The 17,476-nt window shown below is 38.8% G+C and overlaps 1 protein-coding gene across 8 annotated transcripts in view; it reads right to left on the bottom strand.

Annotated features, from left to right (window-relative positions):
* Window positions 1-17,476, bottom strand: part of AP3S1 (adaptor related protein complex 3 subunit sigma 1) — a 70,738-nt gene that overhangs the window by 51,609 nt on the left and 1,653 nt on the right. The gene's annotated exons all lie outside the window — the stretch shown is intronic.

The raw sequence follows: 17,476 nt of genomic DNA on the forward strand, positions 1-17,476 counted from the left end.
TGCCCCCAATCCCTCCCAGCATCAGGGTCTTTTCCAATGAGTCAACTCTTCGCATGAGGTGGCCAAAGTATTGGAGTTTCAGCTTCAGCATCAGTCCTTCCAATGAATATGCAGGACTGATTTCCTTAGGATGGACTGGTTGGATCTCCTTGCAGTCCAAGGGACTCTCAAGAGTCTTCTCCAACACCACAGTTCAAAAGCATCAATTCTTCGGCACTCAGCTTTCTTCACAGTCCAACTCTCACATCCATACATGACCACTGGAAAAACTATAGCCTTGACAAGATGGACCTTTGTTGGCAAATATCTCTGCTTTTCAATATACTATCTAGGTTGGTCATAACTTTCCTTCCAAGGAGTAAGCATCTTTTAATTTCATGGCTGCAATCACCATCTGCAGTGATTTTGGAGCCCAGACACTGACATTGTTTCCCCATCTATTTCCCATGAAGTGATGGGACCAGATGCCATGATCTTCATTTTCTGAATGTTGAGCTTTAAGCCAACTTTTTCACTCTCCTCTTTCACTCTCATCAAGGGGCTTTTTAGTTCCTCTTCACTTTCTGCCATAAGGGTGGTGTCATCTGTATATCTGAGGTTATTGATATTTCTCCCGGCAATCTTAATTTCAGCCTGTGCTTCATCCAGCCCAGCGTTTCTCATGATGTACACTGCATATAAGTTAAATAAGCAGGGTGACAATATACAGCCTTGATGTACTCCTTTTCCTATTTGCAGCACTATTTACAATAGCTAGGACACAAACAGATGAATGGATAAAAATGTGGTACATATATACAATAGAATACTACTCAGCCATAAAAATGAATGAAACATAGATGTGACTGAAAATTATCATGGGGCTGATAGCTGAGTTGGTCAAGAATCCGCTTCCAATGCAGGAGACCTGGGTTTGATCCCTGGGTTTGGAAGATCCCCTGGAGAAGGATAAGGCTACCCATTCTGGTATTCTGGCCTGGAGAATTCCAAGGACTGTATAGTCCATGGGGTCTCAAAAGAGTCAGACACAACTGAGCAACTTTCACTTCACAAAGATTATCACAGTAAGTGAAGTCAGAAAGAGAATGACAAATAGCATATGATACCACTTATATGTGGAATTTAAAATATGGCACAAATAAACCTATCTACAAATCAGAAACATACTCACAGACATAGAGAGCAGACTTCTGCTTGCCAAGGGGAAAGGATATAGTGGGGAGAACTACTGGGAGTTTGGGATTAGTAGAGGCAAAGGATTCCATGTAGGATGGATAAACAACAAACTCCTACTGTGTAGCACAGGGAACTATACTCAGTATCTCGTGATGAACAATAACGGAAAAGAACATTTTTTAAAAAGAATGCATGTGTATTACTGAGTCACTTTGCTGTATAGCAGAAATTGGCATTACTCTGTAAATCAACTATATGTCAATAAAATTCTCAGTCACAAAAATTCCTATCCTATCTTCCATGGTAACTAGATGTAGAAGTTCCTTGGACACCATCTCAAGAATGACAAATAAATGCCCACAAAGAAGGTTCTAGCTGGTCAGGAACACTAATACTAGACTTAATGTGAGTGAAAAATAAATCTTCATTGTATTAAGCACAAAGACTTGGGGAGACTGCTGTTATAGCTGCTTCTATTGTTACACTAGTGAAATGCCTAGCCTGACCATCTCAAGTAAAGCTCATATAGACAACCTCTATTCATGGATTCAGTAGTCATGTATGGATGTGAGAGCTCAACAATGAAAAAGGGGCGCCAAAGAACCAATGCCTTCAAACTATGGTGCTGGAGAAGACTCTTGAGAATCTCTTGGACTACAAGGAGATCCAACCAGTTAATCCTAAAGGAAATCAGTCCTGAATATTCATTGGAAGGACTGATGCTGAAGCTGAAGCTCCAATACTTTGTCTACCTGATGCAAAGAGCTAAGTCATTGGAAAAGACCCTGATGCTGGGAAAGACTGAAGGCAGGAGGAGAAGGGGATGACAGAGGATGAGATGGCTGGCTGTCATCACTGACTCAGTGGACATGAGTTTGAGCAAACTCCGGGAGATGGTGAAGGACAGGGAAGCCTGGTGGGCTGCAGTCCTGGGGTCACAAAGAGTCGGACATGACTGAGCGACTGAACAACAGCAACAGGGAGTCAGAGTCTCCAGTTAGCTTTTCGTATCCCACTTTTACAAAGAAGTCAACCAAAGATTAGTGGACACCTGATGAAAGCTCTAAATAAAAGCTAAGGACAAAACTAGAGGTGAAGAGCAACCAAAAGGAAATAAACCAAGAAGAGAGAAGAAAGTATATGTCATTAATACTAGTGAGGTAAGAAAAGATAATCCAACTGTGAACAGGAACAGCATAACATAAAACAGTAACAGTAAAATTTTTTAGAAAGAGTTCATGTAAACTCAAAATATGAGGAGAAATTTTAAAATTCAGGGGAAAGACTGGAAAATAAAGTGAGAAAACTATTCAAAAAATTGGACCAAAGGGCAGAGAAATAGGTGAGAAAGAATAGAAGAAGTAGAACAACAATCCAGAGGAATGCTGAATAAAAGGAGATTCGAAAAAAAGAACTGAGAAATTTTTCAAGGAGAGAAAACAAAAATTTCCAGAATTAAAGGGCCCATCAAGAACCCAGCACAACTAGTGAAAACAGATTTCTTAGCAAGGGTCTGTGAAACTTACGAAACTGCAGACAAACAGGAGTCTACATATTTTCTGGAGAGTAAAAAGAGGTCAGTACACAAAGAATAGATAATTAGAATTTCATCAGGCTTTTTGATAACGATACTGGAAACTAAAAGGTAATAGAGCAATGCCATCAAAATTCTGAGGAAAGGTTATTTCCAGCAAGAATTCTATAGGCGGTCAATGAAAAGTTACAGTCTCTTCAGACTTGCAAAGTCTCAAATAAATTTATTAATATCTCCCACGATCTTTCTTTTTCAAGAAGTTACTGGAAGATATGTTCCACCATGGTAAGGTAATAAACCAAAAAAACCAAGCAAGAGGAGACCCAGCGCACGAACAGGATAAAGGAATACCTACAATAACAAAGACTCTAACATGACTGCCATAAAGGATTTCAGGAAAGAGTCCCCCTTTTTTTCTTTTTGGTGAGTTCCAGAGTCCCCCTGTGGATAGCTGTTCAACAGCTGGTTCTATTCTAGTACTCTTACACGAAGAGATGAGCGCATGTCCTTCTACTCTGCCATCTGGAATCAGTCTCTCCAGGAGAGATTTCTTCCAGAATAAGAAACTGATAGAAAATGTATATAACTGAGACAACGGACAGAGACATGAATTAGGGGTAAGTAAACAAAAGATTAGATCAAAGGAAAAGGCGACTGCATCTTCAAGGAAAAGGGAATGTCAGGAAAAACTAAGCAATTTATAATATGGTTCAGATGAGGATAGTGTTCACAAAAGAAACTAATGTAAACATCAAATACTGATCTAACCAAAATTATGAAATAACTATAAAAGGACTGGAAGGATACAGATGTTGAGTGGAAGGGGTGGAAAAAGAGCTAAATAATCATTTTCAATAGCAGAAGTCAACAGATATGCCTACAAGTGAAAAATGCCCATTGCCTACAGGCAACAAAACCACCATGTTATTTAATAAACATGTAATAAACACCAAGTTATCAGATAAATGTATGTACCTACAGGAGGGGGGGAATAAGAGCATGTTATTTTTCACAATAAATTCTATAGAACTATGTAATAGTTCTTTATGTGTGTGTGTTCAGTCAGTTAGTCATATCCAACTCTTTAGGACTCTTTACGACCCTGTTAGGGTCCTCTGTCCATGGGATTTTCCCAGCAAGAATAATGGAACAGGTTGCCATTTCCTCCTCCAAAGAGTCTTTCTGACCCAGGGATGGAATTCCCATCTCCTGCACTGCAGGCAGATTCTTTACTGCTGAGCCAGTGGGGAATCCAGTTACATTCTATACCCTATGTTTATGTATACAACTTTGATAAGCATGCTAAAAATAAAGAAGGGAGGGAAGAGAGTATGGATTCTGCAACCAGACTACCTGGGTTTATTCCTGAATAAACTGTGCAACTTTGAGCAAATTGCTTTATCTGCCTGAGTCTTCCTCTGGTAGCAAGAATAATAATATTTACCTCACAGAGTTATTGTGAGGATTGAATTAATACACATAATGCTCTAAAAAACAACAGCTGGCACATAATAAGCATGGATTAACATTGACTTACTTTAGAATATTCATTTCGAGGCACTGTCATCATCCATTAAATAGCTCTAGAATTCTAATGATAGTATAAAGGTCTTATAGGAGTTTTAAGAAAAGTTATCTTTTTGCATTACATTATTGTTCATAAACAAATAACAGGCTAAATATGTTAAACTTTAATTATGTTTCACTGTCTTAACAGTGAAAAGAATTTCTCATACAAACTTCAAGACTGCTACTTGGAATCATCTTTCTTAAAATACCAAGCAATACTCAACTAAGAAAATCAACACTAGAAAGAAGCCCTGAAATTTTATTCAAGCAACCGAAGTCTAAGCTAAGATTAAACAAATCAAGTCTCTACTGACAAAAGAAAATTTCCCATTCTTTAAAAATCAGTTTAATTTAACAGCTTTCATAAAGAAGCCTGGAGGTTGCTTCAGGCTGATCATATTTCCTAACGCTACAGTCTCATAACAGAAGTCAGAAGATATACACACATTTCAGTCAGTCACGTCTCCTGGATTACATCAGTCTAAAGACAAGTAGAATTACATAAAGGCAACAATGCTTATTATTTTTAATACTTCTTAATCCACACTGAAAACTAAATATTAAAAATCCTCCAGTAGCCCACTAATAAAACCTTACCTTTTTCTACGTTCCTTTCCTTGATTCTAAACATATATCCTAAACAAAAGCGGACTTTAAAACCCAAACTTTCCTCTAATCAGACAGTAAATATACCATTATCCACTTCCCTGCCTCCTACAAATAAATTTTTTCTTAAGGTGCATTCATTTACTCCACTGAACATCAGACTATCAACAATCACCAACACAAAAAGAAAGTTTCTTTTCCAAAAGAGCTTAAAACAAGAAATAAAGTGAATATATCTACTTAGTATTTTTATTTCATATTCTATATTTTGCCTGTTTTATTGTTCAAAAAAGAAATAGACATCTTTATGACAAAAGGGGGTAACCTCTGACAGAAGAACAACACAAAAAATATATTCAATACTGTAAGAAGCCAAGGGGAACACATGATTTTCAGCAGCAAGATTATCTTCAAACAAAAGTGACATATATCTATGGATGGATTTACAGAACAGACAGAATTCAGGAATGCAGAGGAGGAGGAATGTGATGCTACATGATATTGGAGGCAGAAGGAAAAGTTTGGGCCAAAGCACGGACCAAAGCATGACCAAAGTGAGCAGCATATATGAGGAATAATAATTAGCTTACTTTGCATTAAGATGCAGAAGGGAGAGAAAGACTGTCTTTTTCCTAAAGGGAACAGAAGTTTGCAAACTAAGCCACAGAGCACTCCAACATTTAGAAAACATGAAAAAGAGAAGCCCTCAACAGAAAAAATTCAGTTAGCGTGGGTTTTTTTTGCCAGATCTCGCCCAAGTTGGAAGTCTGCCTGGAAACTTGGTATATGTGAGTAGGCTTCACTTTTAGCCTGAGTGTATAAAGAACAAGCAGTCACCATTGGGCTACCCCTAAATCCCAACCAACAAGGAGAGAAGACAGCACCTGCAACAGAAATTATACTAGCACTTGCCCAGACAGTTTATTAAATTTCTTTGAATTCAATGGTGTTTCCCCCTGCAACATATAAAAATGTATTAATAATGCTTAGCACAAGAAAGCACTCAATATGTGAAAGCGATTATCAACACTCTAAAATTAACACCTATCACACTAAGAAGTTTGCCACTTTCAGTGGCAAAACCCCTATTATTTAATTTAAATAACAAACAGCTGAGAAGGTGATAGACTGAGTTTGAAATATTTAAAAAGAGAGCCTGAACCGTGGTGGAAGCTGACAGGTCTGAGAACTAGAAAACAAAGTAAAATTTGGGGAGGAAAGTTGGAGTAAGGTACCTAGACAATTCCATGGGAAAAGAATAGTCTTTTCCACAAATGGTGAGAGGAAAACTGGATAGCTACCTGCAAAAAATGACATTAACCTTTACCCCACACCATACACAGAGCTAACTCAAAAAAAGATCACAGACCTAAATGTAAGAAAACTACAAAACTCCTGAAAGGAAATATAACCTATATGATCTTGGATTAGACAAAGTTTTCTTAGATATGCCCAAAAAAAAAAAAAAAAACACAGGCAAAGGGGCAGGGGGAAAGGATAAATTGGACAAAATCAAAATAAGAAACCTTTATGGACTTCCCCTGTGGTCCATTGGTTAAGAATCTGCCTTCCAGGGCAGGGGATGCGGGTTCGATCCCTGGTCAGGGAACTAAGTTCCCACATGTCACAGGGTAACAAAGGCTGTGCACCGCAACAAAGAGCTGATGTGGCCAAATAAATACAGATTATAAAAATCACAAACCTCTGTGCCGCAGATGACACTGGCAGGAAAGTGGAAGCAACAACAAAGATGTGCAACTCACGTGTCTGCAAGGTGTCTGCATCCGGAGTACATCAAGAACTCTTACAAACTCAATAACCAAAAGACACAGAACCCAGCTTTAAAAGGGATTAAGGGTTTGAATAGACTTTTTCTCCAAAGGTATACAAATGGCCAATAAGCACATGAAAAGATGCTCACTGACACTGTCATTAGGAAAATATAAGTGAAAATCACAATGAGATACCATCTGACATCCACCACATTAACTAGAATCAAAAAGCCATGCAATAAAATAAGAGTTAATGAAGATATGAAGAAATTGGAGCCTTCATACGCTGCTGATGGGTATTTAAATTGGAATAGACAGTCTGGAGAATGATCTGGCAGTTCTTTAAACAACTAATAAACATAGTTACTATATGACCTAGTCATTCCACTCCTAGATACATAACCAAAAGATATGAAAATATATGTCCACAGAAAAAATTTGTACATGAATGTTCAGAGCAACACTATTCACAGTAGTCAAAAAGTAGAAACAGTTCAAACATCCATCAACTGATAAAGGGACAAGCAAATGTGGTATGTCTATACAATGGAATATTATTTGGCCATAAAAATGCAGTACTGATATGTGCTACTACATGGGTGAATCCTGAAAATATGCTAAGTGAAAAGACGTCAGCCACAAAAGACTACATATTTCATGATTTCATTTATATGAGATGTCTAGAATAGGCAAATCTAAATACACAGAAAATAGATTAGTAGTTGCCAAAGGCTGGAGGGAGTAGAGATTAGGGACTGACTATTAATGGGTATGAGGTTTCATTTGTTTTGATAAAAATGTTCTAAATATACATTATGCTGATAGTTGCATTAATACAGCCATGAATAAAAAATTTTTTTAATCACTGAATTATATATTTTAAATGGGTAAATTTTATAGTATGTGAATTATAAATTATACCTTAAAGATTTTTTTAAAGGTTTTTTTAATTCTTTAAAATTAAAAAAAAGAAAAAAAAAAGCCAGGGCAAGTTTTTTTTTAGCTTTCTGTTTAAAATACCTCCCAATGAAACTCTTTTCTGGAAGAATCTTGTAGAACTTTGCATTTTGCAATAAGAAGGAAGTTCACTCCAAAACAAGGTCTACAAAGAGACGATTCATTGTGAGGAAATAGAAAGAACATCCAAGAACAATCTCTGGACTGTTCTATAGTCCCTTAGCTATGTAACTTTCCAACCAAGGACAGGAAGTAACAAGAAGTAGTAATAATAAAAGTAGCAATGAAAGTTATTATTAATTTAGGTAACAGGTACTGAGTTTTTATTATGCATCAGGTTTTGAAAGTATTTTCTTACCCAATATTCACTTTAAAAAACCGTATTCAAAATAAAAGTCCACAGCAGAAGACTGGTTAAATAAATTATGATATATTATATAATAAACTATTATATAGTCATTAAAAAATCATTTTCCCAAAAGCACAGGAGAAAAAAAAATCACCAAAATCAAAAATTTTGTGCATCAAAAGACACTATCCTTTGAAAAGGGATACCACTCCTTGGGTGAATAAGCAACCCACTGATTGGGAGAAAATATCTGCAAATCATGTATCTGATAAGAAGCAACTCAACAACAAAGAAACCAAATAGCCTGATTATAAAATGGGCAAAGTACTTAGATATTTCTCCAAAGAAGATAAACAAACGATCAGTAAACACACGAAATGACGCTCAACATCACTAGTTAACAGGGAAGTGTAACCTAACACCCAGGTTCACAGCAGCGTTATTCACAATAATCAAAAAGTGGAACTCAAGCATCCATTAACAGACCAACGGACAAATAATGCATGGCACGTGCATGTATACATGTTATTCAGCCTTGAAAAAGAGGAAAAAGTTGACACACGCAACAGCACCGGTAAATCTTTGAAGACGCCATGCCACGTGAAGGGCTTCCCAGGGGGTACTAGTGGTGAAGAGCCCACCTGCCAGGGCAGGAAAATAAGACACACAGGTTCAGTCCCTGGGTCAGGAAGATCCCATGGAGGAGAGCATGGCATCCAATTCCAGTATTCTTGCCTGGAGAATCCCATGGACAAAGGAGCCTGGTGGGCTACAGTCCATGGGGTCACAAAGAGTCAGACACGACTGAAGCGCCTTAGCATGCATGCATAGCACGTGCCTGCTAAGTGAAAGACGCCAGTCACGAAAGGACAAACATTGCGTGATTTCTCTTTCATGAGATTCCTAACCAAATTCATTGAGACAGAAAGTAGAACGGTGGTTGCCAGTGGCTTTCCAGGGGGAAGGGGACCATGGGGGGTTAAGTGTTTACCAGTGTACAAAGTTTCAAGTGGGGAAGATGAAGAAGTTCTCCAGAGGGATGGCAGTGATGGTTACACAACACTCTACTTAAGGCCACAGAGCTATATACTTAAAATGGTAAACCTGTTACAAACGATTTATCACCATAAACATCATTTTATAACAATCACACTAAGAATTATCAGTGACAGGTAATGGCAGAATACATGTGTGGTGGGATGAACTGGCAATCTTTCCCACTTAATTGGCTAGCACACAGTCATCAAAACAGTATAGTGGGTGTGACACACTGATCAAGAGCCCTTTCCTCCTGGCTAACAAAGAGAACAGTGACTGACAGCTATGGATTCCTGCACTGGAGGCTCCAAGCAAAGCAGAAAAGATGTACATGCTTCCTGGCACGATAACAGAGCTGGTCTAGTAGGCATCACATGAACTTTGCTCATCTATAATTAAGGCTGTGAGATGTCTGAGAAAGATAAAAGCTTTTCTTCCTGAGCTGTGTTACTTCACAGGTTACTTAGGAAACGAAACCAGCTTGATCACTGGTCTCATTAACACAGAGGCTGCACAGAATTGAGCACTCACTTTTACCTTCATTTGCTGGGCGAGCTCTCCTACCTCTCCAAACCAGGTAGAGGAGAAAATAATTGAGCAGAGGAGAGCATCACTGCCTCTCCTGCAGAGGTGAGAGGCAGTGTTCAACCATGCAAAATACAAGTGGGATTCAAGGAGAAATGCCGCTTCCTGTGGAGAGCATGACAGGGATGATGTCATCTGACTGAAAGGCCTGAAGAAGAGAAGGCGTGGTCTGACACAGGCATGAGTCCCTCTCTTTCTCTCTGACTTCATCTCCGGTCACTCTTCCCTGCGATCACTCCACTTGCCTTCTCACTATTTCTCCACACCAACTGTGGACCCGTCTGAGGGATCCTACACCTCTTTCTGCCTGAAATGTTCCTTCCTCAGTTTTTCTCAAACACTCCCTCACTTCATTCGGTTCATCTTCTCCAACGTCAGGTTTGCAAAGAGTCTTTCCTTGATGATTTTCTTTAAGATAGCTTCTCCCCATCATTCTTTATCTGCCTACATGGTTTAATTTTTTTTTCATAGACTAATCACAGTTTGACATAATTCATTTATTGTTTATTTCTTGTCACTGGAAAGTATTAATAAACCCACAGGGCAGGAAGGCTGTCAGTCTTACTCATTATAATATTATCAGAGCTTAGAACAGGGGCATACAAAACAACAAATAAATATGTGTTGAAGGAATATGGGCAGGGGAGGAGAGAAAGGAGAGTGCAATGGACAGGTCAGAGAGTATCCAAAAAGGACACTCTTCATCTAAATGCAGAGTTCCAAAGAGTAGCAAGAAGAGATAAGAAAGCCGTCTTCAGCGATCAATGCAAAGAAATAGAGGAAAACAACAGAATGGGAAAGACTAGAGATCTCTTCAAGAAAATTAGAGATACCAAGGGAACATTTCATGCAAAGATGGGCTCAATAAAGGACAGAAATGGTATGGACTTAACAGAAGCAGAAGATATTAAGAAGAGGTGGCAAGAATACACGGAAGAACTGTACAAAAAAGATGTTCATGACCCAGATAGTCATGATGATGTGATCACTAATCTAGAACCAGACATCTTGGAATGTGAAGTGAAGTGGGCCTTAGAAAGCATCACTACGAACAAAGCTAGTGGAGGTGATGGAATTTCAACTGAGCTGTTTCAAATCCTGAAAGATGACGCTGTGAAAGTGCTGCACTCAGTATGCCAGCAAATTAGGGAAAACTCAGCAGTGGCCGCAGGACTGGAAAAGGTCAGTTTTCACTTCAATTCCAAAGAAAGGCAATGCAAAAGAATGCTCAAACTACCACACAATTGCACTCATCTCACATACTAGTAAAGTAATGCTCAAAATTCTCCAAGCCAGGCTTCAGCAATACGTGAACCGTGAACTCCCTGACGTTCAAGCTGGTTTTAAAAAAGGCAGAGGAACCAGAGATCAAATTGCCAACATTCTCTGGATCATTGAAAAGGCAAGAGAGTTCCAGAAAAATATCTATTTCTGCTTTATTGACTATGCCAAAGCCTTTGACTGTGTGGATCACAATAAACTGTGGAAAATTCTGAAAGAGATGGGAATACCAGACCACCTAACCTGCCTCTTGAGAAATCTGTATGCAGGTCAAGAAGCAACAGTTAGAACTGGACATGGAACAACAGACTGGTTCCAAATAGGAAAAGGAGTACGTCAAGGCTGTATATTGTCAGCCCGCTTATTTAACTTATATGCAGAGTACATCATGAGAAACACTGGGCTGGAAGAAATACAAGCTGGAATCAAGATTGCCAGGAGAAATATCAATAACCTCAGATATGCAGATGACACCACCCTTATGGCAGAAAGTGAAGAGGAACTAAAAAGCCTCTTGATGAAAGTGAAAGAGGAGAGTGAAAAAGTTGGCCTAAAGCTCAACATTCAGAAAACTAAGATCATGGCATCTGGTCCCATTACTTCATGGGAAATAGATGGGGAAATAGTGGAAACAGTGTCAGACTTTATTTTTTTGGGCTCCAGAATCACTGCAGATGGTGACTGCAGCCATGAAATTAAAAGATGCTTACTCCTTGGAAGAAAAGTTATGACCAACCTAGATGGCATATTCAAAAGCAGAGACATTACTTTGCCGACTAAGGTCCATCTAGTCAAGGCTATGGTTTTTCCTGTGGTCATGTATGGATGTGAGAGTTGGACTGTGAAGACGGCTGAGCGCCGAACAATTGATGCTTTTGAACTGTGGTGTTGGAGAAGACTCTTGAGAGTCCCTTGGACTGCAAGGAGATCCAACCAGTCCATTCTGAAGGAGATCAACCCTGGGATTTCTTTGGAAGGAATGATGGTAAAGCTGAAACTCCAGTACTTTGGCCATCTCATGAGAACAGTTGACTCATTGGAAAAAACTCTGATGCTGGGGGGGATTGGGGGCAGGAGGAGAAGGGGACAACCGAGGATGAGATGGCTGGATGGCATCACGGACTCCATGGACATGAGTCTGAGTGAACTCCGGGAGATGGTGATGAACAGGGAAGCCTGGCGTGCTGCGATTCATGGAGTCGCAAAGAGTCAGACACGACTGAGTGACTGAACTGAACTACTTTCAAAGGACTGAGCCTGGAAGTGTCTCCGCTTGGAGTCTTAAGAATTTAACACCTGATAGCTAGAATGTTGGCCTTTACTCCTCCTACATAGCTTGAGAGTTTCCTGACCCTTTAGCAAAGAAAGCTGTATATCAGTATTGCAGTTCAGATGAGTTGGTGAGAGGAAGGCTGACAGGGCCAGAACTGCCTTGGCTTAGCAGTAGCAGCAGTGAAGAAATCAGTAACCCAAAAGTACAAAGACAATTTCGAGTGCTAAAGAAGGAATCCTTTGACTTTATCACAAAAATTAGCAAAGATTTCCCTTCAGAATCAAAAAAAGGGAAGGACCCTGATACACTCAGGTTACTTACATAAGTTCAATTCTATGGGGGGAGGGAGGGAGATACATATGGAGAAAAAAAATACATGCAACTTATTAAAATGCAATTAATATAATTATGCATTTTTAAATATTTAATAACCAAACAGCTAGACATGAGATGATTGGATAGCATCACCAACTCAATGAACATGAATTTGAGCAAACATTGGGAGATAGTGAAGGACAAGGAAGCCTGGTACACTGCAGTCCATGGGGTTGCAAAGAGGTGGACATGACTTAGTGACATGACATTAACAGCAAGACATTAAAATATTTGGTTATCTTAAAGCCACAAGTGTTCTATAAATCCAATAACAGCTTCAATGCGTTCTTTGTGCTATTAGTGTTTAAAAGGGATATACTCTTCATTGGGATATTCTAGAGAAAAAACTTAAGAAGACATAGAGAAGAAGTACATTAAATAGCAACAGTTATCTATGGGTGGTGAAATCAAGGATGACCTTAGTGATCTTAATACTTACATATTTTTCATGTAATCACAATAAATTTATTTAAAAATTAATAAATAATTTAGCGATCAGCTTAACTAAAGAAATATAATACTGCCACCCAATACAAGGCCTTTTTCTGTTCTGAAAGGCAGAGGAGTGGACTATAACATTTTCCTATTTATAACCTTTTCCCCCAAACCCAAAATCACTGTGATGGTGAACATTTTATTTCTTCCTTTCAACACAATTGGCAATACGTTTATTAATCTTAATTTTTAAAAGAGCAAGTCTTTAAGCATACTACCTACAAAAATTGCAATTATATTAGAATTCAAATTTTTCAATATTCCACTGGTATAAGGAGTACCTTGAACTGAGTAGTAAGTAAGATTTTTTGTGTCATGTGTTCAGAACCACATCGTATCAAGAACTAGTCTTGATAGTAACATTCTCAATCTAAAATTACCGAGAATGGGGCTTCCCTGGTGGTCCAGTGGTTCCGAATCTGCTTTGCAATGCAAGGAACATGGGTTTGCCCCCTAGTCCAGGAAGCTCCCAGATGCTGCACAGCAACTAAGCCCATGCTCCACGATTACTGGGCCGCACTCTAGAGCCCTTTCCTGCACTTGGAGCCTACGCTCCTCAGCAGGCGACGCCACTGCAGTGAGCAGCCAGCACACTGTAGCAAAGGGAAGCTCCCGCTCGCCGCAACTAGAGAAAGCCTGCTATGGCAATGAAGACCCTGCAACCAAAAAATAAAATAAATCTTAAAAAAATTAAATAAAATTACAGAGAAGAAGAAAATATCTATTCAAAAGAAACAACATGAGCTAAAGAAGAGGGAATAGTGGACACTTTTTTGCCTACCCACATCTACTCCTCTCTTCCACCTTTCCAACAGAATACCAATTTTCTTCATATTTCCACTCTCATCCTCAGCTGCAAGTGAAAGTGTGAAAGTCGCTCAGTCGTGTCTGACTCTTTGCAACCACATGGACTATACACTCCATAGAGTTCTCCAGGCCAGAATACTGGAGTGGGTAGGCTTTCCCTCCTCCGGGGATCTTCCCAACCCAGGGATCGAACCCAGGTCTCCCGCATTGCGGGCGGATTCCTTACCCAACTGAGCCACAAGGGAAGCCCGAGCTGTAAGGGTGGATCCCAATTACTCTAACCAGAACAGGTAGACTCACCCAGACTGAAGGGAAAGACACAGTCTAGGATTATAGGAACAGATCACTCTCTCCTTGTTGATTTTATTAATTAAAACTGATTTCAAGGAGGAAATCAACCTTTGGATATCAACTTTGTGAAGTGCAGGGCAGAGAAAGAGAAACTGGATTTATAGTGAAGTAATTGATTTGCTGAATGAAATAATTTTGGAGTTTGTCTATTAGTCTGCATTTCCTATTCTATATCCTAACAAAGTTCCTTTTAAAGCAAATTGGAGTCAAGTTACATAAAACTCAATTTGTATAGCCAAAAGTGTCCTAAAGCTAAAGTGTCATGTGGAAGGAAATAAAACAATTTTGAATTATCTTGTTAACAAAACAGTCAAATACTATGTGTTAATATGTGTTAATACCTAAATTTAAACTTAGAATTGTTGACATCTCAATCATAAAAATAAGTTTAACTATCCCACTTGCCACAATGTCTTAATAGCTGCAAAAAAAGACATCAGTCAACACCAATGCATCTTTCTCAAAGAAATTTTTGAAAGAAAAATAGTTATATATACTTATACTTTATATTTTTTCTGTGAAGAAATTCAAAAAAAGGAAAGAACAATATGAGCATTCTATCTAGGGCTTGCATTTGGCTGAAAAACAGCTTAATAATCAGATATAGTTTATAAGAATGTTGAGACAACTCATGTATGTAATAGTCTGAAAACTTTCCTGTTTGTACTTTGTGTACACCCTTACACATACACAATTGCTTAAATCTGTAGACACAATTACAGTAATTCATATAAAAGGAAAACACTTTTATTTTATTATAGATATTCACCAAAGGATATGCCATGGTGCATTAATAACGTGAGAATCATAACCCAAGGGTTTTTTTCCTTGTTGATGGCTATATAAAATATATATCTGGCTTATGAAATATAAATCTCTTTAGTGATTTATAGTAATATACAAATATTTCCAGGCAAATATTAAAACACTGAAGTTTACTGTTGCCAAGTTGCTGTGGCTAAACGTCAATTAAAGAAGTAAAGCAAGAAAAACATTTGAATTTCTGCAGTCAAGTTCAAGGATGTGCTTGCATGCTAAGTCGCTTCAGTCGGTCTGACTCTTTGCAACCCTATGGACTGTAGCCTGCCAGGTTCCTCTGTCCATGGAATTCTCGAGGCAAGAATACTGGAGTGGGTTGCCATGCCCTCCTCCAGGGGATCTTCCTGACCCAGGGACAGAACCTGCATCTCTTACGTCTCCTTCACTGGCAGGTAGGCTCTTTATCACTAGGGACACCTGGGAAGCCCAGCTCAAGAATACAGGAGGGAAAAACAAAAGTGAATGAATTCTGAGTCCACTCTTGAAATCTTACATGTCTGATTCTAGCAGAATGAACCAAAAACATCAGTTTAGAAAACCGAGGGTGACTTCCTATGTCCCAAACATTGAACAGCAGGTTGGAGGCACAATCAAATCTAAACATTTATTACAGCAAGAACTGGACATCTGTACTATTAAAGGGTAAATACAAACTGTTGTATCATAAGGGAGAATAAATGAGAAATGGAAATCCAATGCAGCAAGGGAAACCGGTTGGCATGGTTAAACAGTTTTCAAACTCTTCAGTGTCAAATCATTATTGCTGGACTCAAACCTCAGCATCTAATCAGAGTACAGGAATGGTATCCAAACCACACCTCTAGATATCCCTCCATAAATTAAATTCAAAACTGTCAATGTTACTGGATATATACTTCTTAAAGCCTTCTTTCAACTAAAAACCAAAACAGTTGCAGTAACAGCTGTTTCATTACTTTCGTCCTAAAGACATGGATTCTTAAAACTTTCAGTTAATAAAAAGACTAAATTTCAAGAGTTGGAAGGAACCTTGGGAAATCATTTCTAAACACACTCCATCTCAAGCTAGGAAACTCTGATAAATGTGTTTAGCAAAGAAATACAGAGGTCTTTATATTTAAGGCTTAATGTTGATTGCTGAGGGTAACACAAATATGTTTAAAAACTGATATCTTCCGTTAAGGAATGTATAGGATGCCCCAAGGAATTATGCGATCTGAAACAGAATAGTATACCATCATAAAATAAAAACAAAATCCTAAGAACCAAGAGGAATCTTAAGCAAGACAAAAAGGCTTCGGTGGATGCTTAAGTGATGAGTTACACTCGGAATCTGGACATCTGGCAATGGTAGGGAAGGACACTGCAAGCAGTGAGAACAGAGTAAACTCTGTGGCCCCCATACATGCCGGCCTTGCTTCCTCCTTCCGCAGACAGTCTGTTCTTGCCATGCCAGTCCTGATGTTCTTCCAACAGGACAGGTTCTTCCATTCCCTCCTTAGGGCCTTTGCAGCTACTGCTCCCTTTGCCTGGAAAGAATTTCCCCCAGATAATTGCAATGCTGCCTTCTCACCTCTTTCAAGTCTTTGCTCAAGCATCACCATCTCAGCGGAAACTTACCTGACTATTCTAAAGTGTCACCTTTGCCTTCCCTATCACCCTTCCCTGCTTTATTTTTCCCACAGCACCTATTACTAGCCGGCATGGTATATATTCTACTTTTAGCTTTGTCTATGTCCCAGCTGAAAAAGCATAAGTTATCTGTTTGTTCACCTCCAAATTTTAAAACACTGCCTGCACATGGTAGGCATGAAATCAGTATTTGTTGACAAACTGACTGATGGTATAAAAACTGAATAAATGAACTGACTGAATGAAAAGGATTCCTGCCTTCAAATAGGCAAGAAAATATATAAATAATCTCAAATTATTCCTGAATGACAAAAATAAACAGCTGGCAAAACTCGATTTATGAAAGAGTAATAACATCTCCTGGCATCCGCCACTTGCTCATGTCCAGTGACCACTAGATTCTTCTTTCACATCTCTTAGCAACCTACTCCCAGCCACACCAGTCATTTAGCAATAGACATGAGTTTGAGCAAATTCCGTGAGATAGTGAAGGACAGGAAAACCTGGAGTGCTGCAGTTCACAGGGTGGCAAAGAGTTGGACATTTCTTCACGGCTGAACAAGAAAGTGACACCAGAGCTGCCACTGTTCCACGTTAACCTTAGTGCTACCTACTGAGTAAAGGTGAAAGATATTTCTGTGGCCAGCACTGGACGAGAGAAAAGAGGTATTTCTGCATTTCAAGTTTGACACATTTTTCTGCACATAGTTAAAGTATACACTACAGAAGTGGTTACACTGATATTATGGATTAGCCACAAAACCTTCTACTTTGAATAGTGCTTAATTATTAAGTGGAGATATGGAGAAACACATGTTAAAATTCTGTTTTACAACTGGAACATACTGTTTCTACACTGCAGATGGACGGCAGGGTAA

This window comes from Capricornis sumatraensis, chromosome 2 (genome assembly GCF_032405125.1).
Source record: "Capricornis sumatraensis isolate serow.1 chromosome 2, serow.2, whole genome shotgun sequence".
NCBI lineage: Eukaryota > Metazoa > Chordata > Mammalia > Artiodactyla > Bovidae > Capricornis > Capricornis sumatraensis.